At 43.3% G+C, this 14,020-nt stretch overlaps 1 long non-coding RNA gene across 1 annotated transcript; it reads right to left on the bottom strand.

The window, feature by feature from the left end:
• Positions 1–8,456: 8,456 nt before the first annotated feature.
• On the bottom strand, positions 8,457–12,644 carry LOC149326270 (uncharacterized). Its single transcript, XR_016286332.1, has 3 exons — positions 12,568–12,644; positions 8,643–8,703; positions 8,457–8,579 (listed from the first exon to the last, which is right to left on the bottom strand). It is a non-coding gene; the product is annotated as an uncharacterized LOC149326270 (long non-coding RNA).
• Between the last annotated feature and the right edge of the window lie 1,376 nt (positions 12,645–14,020).

Here is a 14,020-nt window from a genome sequence, read left to right as displayed (position 1 = left end):
TCCTGTATTCAAGTCTGGCGATGCTTGTGATGCAAAAAACTTTCGACCTGTGTCACTAATTTGTTCTTTTGCGAAAGTTTTTGAAATGATTATGTACGAACGCATGGGCTCATACTTCAAACAGAAGATCTCAATTCTCCAGCACGGTTTTTTGAAAGGTCGCTCTGTGGAAACGAATTTATGCAGCTTCCTTGATTATACTGGGCCACATGTATTTAATCGTGGTCAGGTAGATGCAATCTACTTTGACATGACTAAAGTTTTCGATATGGTTTCCCATGAGGTACTTATTATGATGATGGAAAGATACGGACTTTGCCCCATGTACTGCAGGTGGCTCAAAAGCTACCTTGGCAGCCGCTGTAAGATGGTGAGATTTTCCGGCTGTGTGTCCAACGAATTTCTGTCATCTTCAGGAGTGCCTCAAGGCTCCAACTTAGGACCGCTGTTGTTTTTAGTGTTTATTCATGATTTGCCGTTACATGCTAAGAACTCGAGAATTTTGCTATTCGCAGATCATTTCAAATTATTCCGTAATATTGGAGATATTGAGGACTGCCGCCAATTTCAAGCTGACATTAACAACATTGAGAATTGGTGCGTGATGAATTGCTTGAAACTGAATATTAAGAAGACTTCCGTCCTGTCTCTAACTAGGAAACGCGACACAGTTACGTTTGATTACACACTTTCGGCGGGTCAAATTTCTCGTGTGACCAATGTACGAGACCTTGGTGTGGTTGTTGATTCAAAGCTTGAGTTTAGTCTGCATGTAAATTGAATTGTGTTGCCCGCATTGAGGCATATTGGTCTTATCTCTAGACTAACAAAAAAATTTCGACGGCACGAATGTCTACGCACTCTATACTGTGTCCTTGTGAGACCGCGTCTTGAGTTCGCGTCAGTAGCCTGCAATAGCGTATCTGTCGCCTATTGCACGAAAATTGAAAATGTCCAGCGTAAGGTCATACGCATCTATTATGATAGATATATTGGACGCCGCCGTTTCTACGACTATGATTCTCTCTTGGCAGACCACAATATGTGTACTCTTGGCGACAGGCGACGCATACGTGACATGCAGTTTCCGATGAATAATTACCTGTTTTTTTTTTTCCCGGAAGGCAACCGCCAACACCTTCTGTACTAAAACCCGGGCCTGTAGAGAGGCCTGTACTTCGCCTTTAAAACTAAGGAGGCGGGTGGCATTCGGTGCGTGCGAACTTGAGCGACAGAAGGCTGTGCCGGAGTCGCGAAGGGCGGACTCAGGATGGATAAATTCAGACTTGTTAGCCCGGCAAGTGCGCGACTGTTTGGGTCGAAAAGCGAAAGTTCGCAGCACAGCCGCACGTATTTTTCCCGGTTTTCCAGCCTTCCGACCCAGAGTCGCAAACTGCCAAACCAATGGGCATGCTTTTTGGTGACATCCTGTTTCAATGACGCACCGACGTCTGCTTCATGCATGATTTCCGTGTCCTCTTGAAGCGTTTTGTTGCGGCAATTACTGCAAACTGACATTTCTAAATTACTACACCGGGGCACACTGCGTATGTTGACCGCTATGGCTGCAGATAACCACACGGAAGGTGACACAAAGGACTATGAAAAACTGAAACAAAAATGCGCAGCAAACTTCAGTGAGAATTCCAAATAATTATTTTCCCAGAAACACAGTTTCCCGCCCGGCCACTTGGTTTCGCATTCGGGTTGCTGGAGCCTCTGCGATGCATCTGATTCTCGGACTCACCGGTTTACCCGGTATCGCACCTCGTCAGTGCCCTCTCTCACCATTTTTTTCCTCTCCACAACTCCAAAAAGCTGCACAACCTCGCTGGAGCGTTCTTTAGTTCGCCAGCAAGGAACGCATAGGCATGCCCAGGCGCCAAAGCATTTAGTTCGAATTATCGGTGGCACAGCCCGTGCAGGTTCAAATTAACAGGCATGTTTTACATGCATTCCCACGGAACACGGAAGAAAGTTGTACAGTTCGAATTGGCCGGAAATTAGAATTAATGACCTTTAACTGTAAAAAGCTTTTGCTGAGCAACTTTCTATTAAAAGTAGGTTGCACTTTCAAAGTCTACTTGCTGGCAATAACTTCATTTTATGCTTACTGTATAATGTTGTGCTTGGTGTCGCATGCTCAGTGCTCATTGAGCATTGAAGTTTGCCGTTTAGCCACAATTTATTTGAATGAATGTCAATATTTGTGAGGGGCATTGAGAATGCCCGTGTGGAAGGGCATTAAGCGATCAGCTGAAATCAGTTGGAAGTGTTCCTTCCAGCTGATTTATTCATTTAACCTGCTTGCTGCTTATACACATCTCCTGCATTTCGAGCAGTCAGGATAGCAGCATGAACAACATGCTGAAAGTGTGCAAGAAAACAAATTGAAAAGAATGCTGGTGGCTTCTCTTCATGGCTGGAGAACACACGTAGCTCATTTAATCCATACCAAAGGCTATTTTTAAATCAACGTTCAAGTTGTGACCCTCTATATAAACCTGTGTGATCTTTTTTTCAACTTGATGTTTCACTGCTGTTTCTTTTCTCCTCTAGGTGTCAGATGTACCTCAGGATACGACACCTGTACTGGGAACACTGAATGACCAAGTAGGACACTTCCATATGGTGAACAGTTTCATGCTTAAACAAGCAACAGTGCCCAGACAAATACACGATGAAAAGGCACAGCACACATTCGAACTTGCAATTCTTAGTGTGCGCTTCTCCCGCTCTCTCTCGCCTGTTTGTTGTTATGGCATGTCTGCCCACTAATGGACTAAGAAGAACACCTAAAAAAATGTGTATTCGTTGATGCCTGTGCTGTTGCTCGTCAACGTGTTGAAATACCAATGAAATTACCCATATCTGTGACCGCATTTATCACACTTTTGGAACTGAACCACCACTCAGCAAGTGGGTAATGATAACTGTACATAAAATGTGATAAATTTGGTCAGTTTTTTGAGTGCCTGCATGTAATGCCTAGAAAGGTATGGAGAACAGTCTTGGGCCTTCAAAGCTGAGTGAAATGTGATTTCTTTACTGAAGACAATGAAAAGGCATCTTTATAGGCTTGTGAAAGCTTGATAATTAATGCCTCGGAGGTTGCGTGTAGTCATCGGATATTTATGCACTGTTGAGGCATACCTTTTCATAATAAGGACACTTTGATGTGCATAGTTTTTTCGTCTCATATATGGTGAGTTCATAGGCGTACTGATCATTTGTATTCCATGCAGGTTCACCTCGGTAAGGGTGTGTACGTGCCTCTGGAAAGGTGGAACTGGTTATAACGAGACAAAAAGATGCAAACTTTTGTAAACAGACAACAAAGATGCTTTGGTCTAACTCGGAGCTCCGAAATAGAACTGTAACGGGTGTCCCCTGTCGCCGCTACCTCAATAACGACAAAGTAGGCACCTCAAGAAAGGCCCTAACCCCTCAGAAGGTGGCGGCGGTGGCTAGTGAGTGTTCAAAGCCTGACAATTATCTTTTTTTAGTATTGGATGTGTTTTTGTCACCAGCACTGTGCATATCCTTGCATTTACCGAGTCTTCATGAGTTTGGATCAAGTTTTCGGGTTTGTATTTTCCGTGCTTCACTTCACTTCACTTTATTACCTTAAAGGCCCCCAAGATTGAAAGTATTACATAAGGGGTGGGTTACATTGAAAAAGCAGATTGAATAAACAAAGAAAATACGTACGGTACATAAATTATTCGCTGTTAAAGGTAGTTGCTAAACAGTTAGTAAATGTTGATGGGCAGGTATTGCGGCGATGTCGTGCACTGATCAAAGGCGTTATTTATTGTGCGATCTTGACTAATTTCAAAGATTTATTTCTACAATGAACTAAAGTATTGGTTGACTTTTTCTGATTTCTATTGTAGATGGATTTGCCGCATACATCGCCAAAAACCCCAACGATACGGCTCCGTCCAAACGGATGCAGATAATGAACAGATACATAGCCGAGATTTTGAAGGATTTAAATATATTTGAGTGATTACTCTTATTGCCTGATATTGAACACTTGCACACGTGTATAGCCGGCCAAAGCTTTAGCTATCTTGTGCACCTGCTATCTCTGCGCTCCTGCGGTTTGCGATGAAGCAAACTTGTGGAAAGGTCAATACTATGTAAGCACGGGCTTAGTGACAATATGCTTAGATTTGACATTTTCGCAAGTTTGCTTTGTCATAAGCTGCATGAGCACAGAAAACGCGGAAGTCGCGAACGCCAGCAGGGAGTTTGCCTGGCTGTACATGCTTTTCGTTAACATGCAGTTATTATACCTGTAATTGCCATATGGCCCGTATTGCCCATATATCCCTATGGCCTTCATTCCCCATGTCCCATATAGCCCGTATTTCACATATCCCATATGGTCCATGTTTCGTATTTCGATGTTTCGTCCATGTTTCGATACCGTATAGCTAGGCTATCACCGTGTAACACACACTGGGACACATACAAGACTGCCGCTGATGCCTATACAACTGCACTTAAGCAAGCAAAAGATAACTTCCTTTCTAACACGTTACCATCCATGCTATCTACCAACATTAAAAAATTTTGGCGCGTCATCAACCCACATACCGAAGAATCTATTAACTTAACTGACGTGTCAGGGGAGCCTATTCCGGCTCATTTATGCGCATCAGAACTTAACGAAACCTTTATTCAAAACTTCTCGCGTGCATCAAACAGCACACATCCCGTTGCACTCCGGAATAATTACCCTTCTATGCCTCAAATTTTCATCGATACATCTGGCGTTGCTAAACTTATTGATGCCCTAAAAATTCATTCATCGCCCGGTTTTGACTCCATTCATGCTAAATTTAAAAAAAATACAATTGCCTTTAGCTCCTTAATACGAACAGATTTTTCAGCAGACTCTGGATAATTACATTCCGCCAACACAATGGAAAGTCGGGAAGGTGGTTCCATTATTCAAATCAGGAAATCGAACCTCCCCTACAAATTATCGCCCCATCTCGCTTACTAGTACTTGTTGCAAACTATTAGAACACGTCATTTTCACTAACCTTGTGAACTTTCTCGAGTCTAATTCCTTTTTTGCACCCGCACAGCACGGCTTTCGGAAGTCATTTTCTTGCGAAACCCAACTTGCCATCTTCACTATCAAACTTCACCATATTTTAGATCGTGCATCAGAAGCTGACTGCATTTTCCTTGATTATTCTAAGGCATTCGACAAGGTATGTCACCGCTTATTATTTTTAAAGCTAACCCAACTTAATATCGGCTACAGCGTTCTGAAATGGATTGAATACTTTCTTCTTAACCGATCGCAGTTCGTTTCCGCTAATAATTTTAACTAACCTTTCAGCGAAGTTTACTCGGGCGTGCCACAAAGCTCAGTGCTCGGACCCCTTTTATTTCTTATTTACATCAACGACCTCCCTTCCATTGTATCATCTAACATTCTTTTGTTTGCTGGTGACTGTGTTGTTTTCCGCGAAATAAAATCCCCCGACGATGCTAACCTTCTTCAGCGTGATCTCTCTAACATTTCTCTTTGGTGTAATGAATGGCTTATGGAACTTAACACTAATAAGTGCAAAATTATGCGAATATCAAGAAGTACCAACGCTCCGCCTGTGTACTACCTAAATAGCGTTCCCTTAGAAGCGGTTACTTCATATAAATACCTGGGTGTTCATATTTCTTCTGACCTTAACTGGAAGCGCCATATTGAGTGAGTACATTGCTAACAAATCTAACCGCATGTTGGGCTATGTGCGCCGTAACTTTTCCAAAACTCCGTCTTACTTAAAATTATTACTTTATAAAACACTAATACGTCCTAATCTGGAATACGCCACCGCCATATGGGATCCCCATCATGATAAACTGATAACTTTTCTGGAGCTAGTTCAAAATAACGCAGCTCGTTTTATCCTGTCCAACTTCAACCGTACCGCAAGTGTAACAAGCATGAAAGCTAATCTTTCTTTGCCTCTTTTAGCATCCCGCCGGCAGACAATTCGTTTGAGCCTCTTTCATAAACTATACCATCATCTCATGCTACATGATGCCCTCATTTCCTCCCCCAGATACGTGTCAAACCGCATTGATCATCGTCACAAAGTTGGCATTGAAACGTGTAACACTGTAACTGCATTTCAGTCTTTCTTGCCTCGTACTTCACGCGAATGGAACCGCGTACCGATCCCGCACGCGCACTCAGATTCGACTGAGGGACAGCGGATCGTCGCAAGTAAACAAACCTTCAAGTTCACAAAGCGGACTTCGGCGCACGACAGAAAAGCACACATGTGCACCATGCTGCATGGAAATAGCCAGGAATAATTTTGCAGTTCACACACCCTAACCAAACGACATGTGGCGAACGGTGCAACCAGAGAACATGATGTTTGTCATGCGATCGAGCAGTTCATTGCATGGAGCTCTCAGAGTATGTGCGCCAAACACCAATTGGCCCATTGGGGCAGTGAGTAAACATTCTTGAGCCCAAGGTATGATTAATCCTGATAGAATTCAAAGGAGCACTATGAGAGTAAATCGAGCAGACTGCCGAGCAAGAATCAAATGGCCGGACTTTGAAAAACCCTGTCAGGTTTGTGCGATGTAGTTGGGGAAAAAAAACGCTCCGGGTCTATCCGACGTACTAAGGGGAGGAAACGCACCGGGTCCATCCGGCATACCTTTAGCCACAGCATTTTCTCGCAGTCAGTAGTGAGAGCAAACCATACAAAAATTTCACTGCTCTATTTAATAACCCCATTGTCAGTTATATAGACAGAAGACTTATCAGATGAATGTAGTTCTAAAAAATGTTGGAGCTAAAGAAGATTATTTTTCGATAGAACTCACAAAATGACTGCTAACGTAAACAAGGAAGCCTCATTGACTTAGTGTGCTCAACACTTTGGCTGCAGAAATGAAGCACTGTGGTTACAAAGGCTTGTGCACTTACACCATGATTCCAGTCATGTTGACTGACCCGATAAGAACAAACACCATGCATGACCCGCCACTAAACCAGGGTGTCAAGCAAGCTACTTTCTTCCAGTTCCCTGTCTTTTCCATGCTTTTCCCGACTATTTAAGTTAAAATCCTCTGACCACTGAAGAGGCGGGAAAACACAGCGGCCCATGGTAATGGACAGTATACATGACCTATTTACAGCAAGAAACTATATACTGAAACATCACACGCTGCAATCGAAATAGATTTGCTCTTATTTGAGGCAGCTGATTTCTTCTTGAAGAAAGTCCAGCTTCAATGCGACTTATGAAGCTATCTTTGCTTTTTCTGTTCCATTTTTCTAACACAGGTGGTTAACATAGCCTTTATTTTTCTGAGCATACGTTGTCTCCTCTAAATGTGTTCATATTTCAAATTTTTATTTTAAAGCGCAGAGTATTAAAACTGGCTTAAATTACAAGACAAATGTGTTTCCACATCATACAGCAATGAAAAGAACCAGGCATTGGACAAATATTTAAATCCTCATCATTTATCCTATCCGAACACCGATTAAACACCACAAAATGCAAAGAACAAAATACAAAATATAGCATACCCTTCAAATAACGCCAGAACCACATCAGCTGCCAGAGCTAGAGATTAAAGAAGCTCCAGCAACCGTAGTGTAAATGCGATCAAAGCATCACAAAGTTCATCGCACAGTTACATCAACACACGTCCTCATACTTGCTAATAGCGAAACAATGCTGACAATTTCTGCGAAGTACCATCTACGACGTCAAATCCGTCAAATCTGCATGGCGACACGTTCAAATATACCCATAAACAATGGATGGCCATAAAAATGGCCACAAAAGAGTTACTGGCATTGCATGCACATATGCACTCTTCAGTAAACCCCCTCCCCCAGGTGTTGTGCTCCTCTGGGAAAATATCTATGACCCCTATGAGCAAGCAACGTGTATGACTTCCACCAATATAGCCACACACTGCTACATAATCTCAGAAGCAATATAGTACCATGTACCCTTTCCAACCTTTTCATATTAGTGACTGGGCACCATGCAATGCAGGTAGTACAGCCATAATCTGTGAAGAAGTGGTTGAAGATCAACTCTTACAAAAAATAGTTTTATCTGTCTTTCCTTTCTACAGATTTTTTCAGGGCGCTATTTTACCAGCTGCATTAAGCAAGCAGCAACAGCAGCAAAATTTCATTCCATAGCTGATTAGTTGCCTGGGTTCAGCAAACATTTTCTTACTTTTATAAAAATTGCTTTTGCACTTTGTTAGCATTTTCATGAAAAAGTCTTATGATGAAGTGGCATATACCTATAACTTTGATCATCACTGCATAGATAAGAAGTGCCAAAACCAAAACAAGAAAGGTTGTCACAACTCAGTTAACAACTGAGATCAGTACTTACCGATGTGTGAACTCCAAGCAGAGGCTTGTTTCCTTGGGGTACACAGCATTGAAAGCAAAGTGCACCAAAAACATGAGATTGAAGCCTGGCATGGGTTGGCTGCGTGCATCACTTGCAGGGTGTCAATGCATATGGTGAAGCTCTTTGCAGTAAGGAAACTGCCTCCTGCACAAAAAAAGTTTTAAATCAGGAATGCTCGCCCGAGTGTGGTACCACAGGGAATTATACCTTTTGCAATGATGAAAGGAGAACATGGCATGTCCCCGATGCCGTCATCACTGGCAGCTTCCTGGCATAAGAGCGAGTCAAATGCGTATAAGAATTGTCTACTAAAGTAGCACCATGTGAAAGCTGCAACTTTAAACCAGTTACAAACAAGCATGCAGCAGAGCATAAGCATAAAAAAGTCATTTCTGCGCTTGCTCAGACTTATTTTTCCCAACAATGCGTGGTGAAATGCTTTGGATTGTATACAAATAAGTGTCAACCACATATAAAGGCCCTAAAAATCAGCAGATGCATTTACACATGCTGGATTGTCTACAATACATAAACGTTGCATCATTTTAGTCAAATACAGCTCCAGAACACAGTGTAAATGCCTCTCAAGAGCAAAATAGGCCCTCCATAGAGTGGTGTCGAGAGACTCTCCTAGCACTGCAGTTAATCCGGCTGACCGGTAGTGAATAACCTTGCACCTGCCAGCCTCCTCAAATGTCACACTACTAGGTCACAGGGGATTATTTAACATAAGTAGAGCGCAGGTTGCGTTTTATCTCAAGCAAGCGAGCAAACTGTTTGTAAATAGCTATGTTTTCAGTAGCATAGTTCTAGGTACTAATGTGCGCAGTCGTCGTGATCAGCACAGTGCTGCAGGAAGTTCGAGCTCGCATAGTGAATGCTGAATGGTTTAATGTTATCTCGAGGCGCCCATTTAGCGAGTACACGAACTATTTGCTAAAGAAGCACCAGAAAAACGCAAGCAGCAGATATCGTATTCAACAGCCACAGAACCCAAGCAGACGCGCGCGGCACGGTTGTGGGTGGGTGGATGGATGGTAGTGGCTTAACCCTTCGTATCGGGCGGTGACTTGCGCCTCCCTTCTAGCCTAGGATTCCACCCCCGCCCCCTTTTTTATTTGTATTTTAATCTGCGTAATTTGGGCATTTTTCATAAAGTTACTCCTCCCTTGACCTCTTCCACGGGCTGGCCGAAGCGATGGGGATTGCCATTGGAGGATCCCGACTGAGCTCGCGTGTCGAAGGCGCTCAGAAATTTCGAATGTCGACTCGAATGACATCAGTACCGTTGAAAAACTTCCCTGTGGCAGCGCAAGTTCAGCATTTGAAACGCCCGTGTAGAAACTTTTCCGATGATTTCCTCAGCCATTGATTTCTTTCTGACGAAAAATAAACTGCATTTGATTTGATTTGATTTGACTGCGCTGACGCGTGCAACACTATTTCGGCCCAAAAATAAAATCAGTGTTAAATCTTACAAAATAAACACAATTAATGCATTACTTGCACCTGCATGAGTAAACGTCAGTAAATATAAAAATCTACAACGTACACTTATGATCCTTTCTTAGATGAGAAACGAATTTGAAAATCCCGCGCTCTTTGACGTACTCCTCCACTAACCAATCGCGTACTTCCCTGGCCTAAAATTTCCCGCGCTCACTCACTCGGTTCTTTTAGGTGTGCCCATCTGCAGACAAAGCAAAATTTGTGCATTTTCTCGCAATCTATAGACCTCCTTCACCCCGCGACGTCACGGAGATGCGGTGGCGCTGATGTCAGTAGCGACTTTCGCGTGGTAGGCAAAACAGGTTCCGCCTGCCCGTGCCTACCGCAGCTGCCGCAGCTACCGGCGGCTGCATCGTGGCTGCGCACTGCAGAAGCAGCATGTACTGACCAGCTGCGTCGCTGTTGGATCCGCGTAGTATCATAAAACAGAAAATTAGATTAGCCTTAATAGGTTCCTCGCATATAAATACCGAATTAGGAAATGGGCCGCAGTAGTAAAAGCGCGAAGCCTGGGTGTCGACCGGCGCTGCCAGTCAACGTACTTCACAGCAGGGAGATTGCCGCGCTCATTCACTAGCTGAACAGCATGGTACGCTTAAAATTGTGCAAGAAAAAAAAGCATGTATGTAGCTGCGCACATATTTATCACCCTGAGCTGATGTGCACGGGCGCCGGCAGGGTCACTCTCCACCAAGGAGTGCATTATTTTGTTGATAGCACAGCATGTTTTAACTTGTGTAGAAGTTATACGAACGTATAATGGCGCGTTTTAGGGCATTTAATACATACTTCAAACTATTTCTTAACATGACCGACATATTTATTTAATTCTAGTAGAAAGAATTCTGGTAAGTTGAGACAATCTTGCGCGGTCACATTGGCATGCTTCGAACAGCGCACTTTGAGTGTGACAAAAGCCATATGCTTTTCATTGCATCACGCATGTGTCATAAGCGGCTTCATGAAGTAGTACATAATCGCGAAGACTGTTTGGAAAGAAGCAACCGCAGGCGGGCTACCAACAGAGGCACGTAGCGAGTTGACAGGAGATGAGGCAATAAAAAATGTTTTCTTTATTGATGCGTGAGGTATGTAACAAATTTGGCGCAAATATGAAATTGCTCTGCTAATTTCAGTAATGCGTTTTATTTTCAGCTATACCTGTTGCAGTTCTTGGATAACTATACTTAACACCCTGGTCAAGTCTCCCCAAGTCTTGAATAATTAAGCAGAAAGTGCGGAAATTTTTTATGCCAGCATGTTGCCAAAGCACTATTCTCTATGATGGCGGTATTACTTCTTTTTTTTTAGATTCTCAGTACTTATGCATGCATAGTCACATGAAAACTTTTCTTATAAAAATAACTAACATACTACTGCTCCTGTGGGAAAAAAATCGAGAGATTTATTGCACTCCTCAACGTCTCTGGAATCGTTCGCGACAAATTTCTATTTCCATTCGTTACAAATTTACGAAGGGGTGAGTGATGCCAATCGCATAAAATGTGGTAGATCGCAAAACAAACCTTTAAGTGTATTCCCTCGTTTATGGCCTCTTCGCTTTCGCTTTGGTCAAAGAAATGCGGCACTGAAATCAACGAAACCTCTGATCCCTGTTCTTCGTAGTGATACTACCATTGTGGTGCTCCGTCGTCGGAAGCCCGCAGAAGTCGCGACGTGCCAGGACCATCAGAAAACCCATTACCTCACAATTTTTGACGACCACAGATCTAAAAACCGTAATGTTATGAATTTCTACTGAATATTTTGCTATAATTTTTCGTAACCAAACAGAAGACCCGGGGCTGGGAAAGAATATAATTTCAGGAATCCAAACTTTTCACCAAATTGACAGTTTAAGAAGGGGAGAAGTCGCCCTGGCTGGTGCCTGATCTGACGGCTAAAAACAGCGGTTACGCGAGACAGATGAGATCGGGACACGATCGACGCTGTCTCCACATTTCGCACTGTGCGACATGTGCGTTAACAGACGGTGAGCGCACGTCGGCTCTGCTGAAAAAACGCCAGTACTTCCCTCACCACTGCCCCGAAGTAAAATCATTCTTGCTAGTGTAGAGTGTCAAAAGCATTACTTTATTCAATGCCTAGGGCAGAACCAACATTAGAAACGCTTTTTATCCATAATAACACTGTGGCGAAATACGGCGTACATGCCAACGCGAGCCCGTGTACTTCGAGGAATACTAAGTTGAAAGCATCAACCATTGTTATGATTCTCAGAAACTCAAAACGCGCCTACAAGCCTTGAAAACCGGCGCTGCACCACTCGAACCCGACGCCACTCCCTGGCCTCTTGCCTACCGCGAGCCGGGTAGCGACTGCAGCGCCACCTCGCTTGTTTGCAAACATGGAGGAGGTCTATAGCACTCTTCCGTGTGTCTCGCTAGTGTTCCTCTCTCTTCCGCGCGCTGTGCACCTTTTGTGAGACACAGTAAAGCAGGAGTGACGCATCGGCGCTAAAGCGGCTGTGGTGAGCACGCTCAAGGTCTCCCGGCAATTTATCTTCACTGCCCGTTTCAGCAGCAGTACAAGCCCGCAACAATACTCCCAAAAGACAACAAAAAGCGTATCGTTCACGCCGGCAAAAACGTGCACCACTTACCTTGTGTGCGAACGCTCTGATCGGTGAAAATCACGGACACAGCACGCCGGTATTATCCTAGCTCACCGCACATCACGTCCATGCCGTCGATGAATGTAGGACCGCAGCAAATAGAACTGCTTCTCATTCTGCGCGCTAATATTGGTCGTAGAAACTTTTTGAAGCTTAAAATATGTAATGTGATTGATGAAAGGTGGCAAAGGTTTTTCGGATCACTTTTTTGTGTACCGGCGGTGCTCACGTCACCAACGTTCGGTGAAATGGGGGTGTTGCGGCTCCAAAAACAGAAAATTACTTTCTTTTCCGTGAACGTGTTTCTGTTAAGGGCACAAAACAGGTATCCTCTGTATGACAACAGAAAATTTCCGTAAAAATACTTGTCATTTCACACGCATTTCTTACAGTGTATTGGTGCCGTATTTCTTCTCAATTGTTATTTCAAGGCAATTACTTTGATCGTGACACATTTGGAATGTATTTCGTCCATCGAGCGCGCGACATTTTGCATGTCCTCTTTTGGCGAGAGCAGATACACGTCGGAAATTTGCTTTGGCCCCAAAAGGACGAACACAATTCCCAAAGGAAATGAATTCCCAAAGTAAATCGAGAAACTGATCTGCGTGGTTTATTTTAAATGGTCAGCGTTCTGCTATAGTAAATGTCGATGGTTTGTTAAATACCGTGGGCATCATGTATTTTTCATTATCTTTCTCCTTCGCCGAGGAAAACGGTGCCGTGTCTTTTCTGGGCGGGACGACCTCCTAATGGGATTTTTGCCACGCAGCAACGATCACAGCTTCGTCACGAACGAATGAAACAACGTGGAGGTAGATAAGCATGAAACAGGATGAACCGCTCGAGATGCCTTCCTTTCATGTCCAGCATTCTGTGCACAAAATTGTGGGCGCTTGGTTGTTTGTTGTGGTGGGTTTTCGTCCTTATTTGTTTTTGTTTTTTGTTTAGGTTTCTGACAGCTTTTGCTTCGAATGTATGACTCTGCGGTTGCTATGAATGCTCGGCACTGCTTTTTCTAAGAATTTTTTTTAATTCCTCTCTTTGGTTTTAAAAACCATTTATCACAAGCTATTACGACTAGTACTTAATACGCAACGGGTTAAAAAGGGTTTTGCGAGTACAAGTATGCTGTATTGTTTTCATGCCGATTTCCTGTCACTGACTACGTTCAGAGCGATAATGAGCTTTGTCACATGCTTGAGCTGAGGATTATAAGTGTGCCTCTTGTCAGTATAATAAACATTTTGTAGTTTGGGCATGTGTTGTCCTTTTCTTTTGCAGTTGTCGTTGCTCGGCCGTTCATTTCAACAGTGTCACCTTTATTTAACGCATGCAACAGTGCTGCAAAACGGAATACGAATACAATTTAAGCAAGAGCACCTACACCCTTTACAAGTAGCACCAATATGTACTCTCTCAAGCAAATTGAGGCAATGAT

This window comes from Amblyomma mixtum, chromosome 10, assembly GCF_055824585.1.
Source record: "Amblyomma mixtum isolate Tamu chromosome 10, ASM5582458v1, whole genome shotgun sequence".
In the NCBI taxonomy this organism is placed as follows: Eukaryota; Metazoa; Arthropoda; class Arachnida; order Ixodida; family Ixodidae; genus Amblyomma; species Amblyomma mixtum.
Note: the sequence above shows the minus strand (reverse complement) of the source record. Positions and strands in the feature narration are given on the sequence as shown.